The sequence below is a fragment of the Diabrotica virgifera genome, chromosome 1, assembly GCF_917563875.1.
Source record: "Diabrotica virgifera virgifera chromosome 1, PGI_DIABVI_V3a".
NCBI lineage: Eukaryota > Metazoa > Arthropoda > Insecta > Coleoptera > Chrysomelidae > Diabrotica > Diabrotica virgifera.
In genome coordinates this window covers 156,233,789-156,234,650 of record NC_065443.1, presented here as the reverse complement: position 1 = coordinate 156,234,650, position 862 = coordinate 156,233,789, and positions in this window count along the sequence as shown.

Genomic DNA, 862 nt, shown 5'->3' with positions numbered 1-862 from the left:
AGGGTGCTCCTCGTAACATTGAAGTGTCTTGGTTTGTTATTTCTACTGCATCTTGATTGTGAAGTTAGTATTTACATATAAGTATAAATAACTCTTTTAGTAGTAAGCGAATATTAGGTCTGGATCCCGCGTATGAAAAAAAAGTTGATTAATAGCAAGCTGAAAATTTGTTAATAGCTTAAGGGTGTCTAGTCGGATAAACTTTGATATATGGGAACACTGGAACAGGGGCAGTTTTAATCGTGGAACAGGTTAAACATTTGGAACGGTCAGACCACGAAAACGGCACATTTATTTTGTCCGACAGAACAGACTTAAACTCTCCGAACAGAGATTAAACTCTCATGCAAAAATCAAACTGCTATTTATCACCTGTCATAATGTCTGTCATTTGACATATTCTACATGTTCCACTCATTAAAACTGCCATTTGGTGATAAATAGCACAATAGCAGTCTGATTTTTGCATGAGAGTTTAATCTCTGTTCGGAGAGTTTAAGTCTGTTCTGTCGGACAAAATACATGTGCCGTTTTCGTGGTCTCACCGTTCCAAGTTTTTACTGTTCCACAATTAAAACTGCCCCTGTTCCAGTGTTCCCATATATCAAAGTTTGTCCGACTAGACACCCTTAAGCTATTAACAAATTTTCAGTTTGCTATTAATCAACTTTCTTTTCATACGCGGGATCCAGACCTATATTCGAAAAACTCGCATTTTCGCAGTAAATTATTAAATGAAAAAGCCATGCCTAAATTTGTACAGAAAACATAGGTTTTCTTACTATAGTTATATTTTAACGGAAAAATTCATTAAATACCTTGTTATTGCGATGTTCTGAAAAAATAAAATAAATTTCCTTTA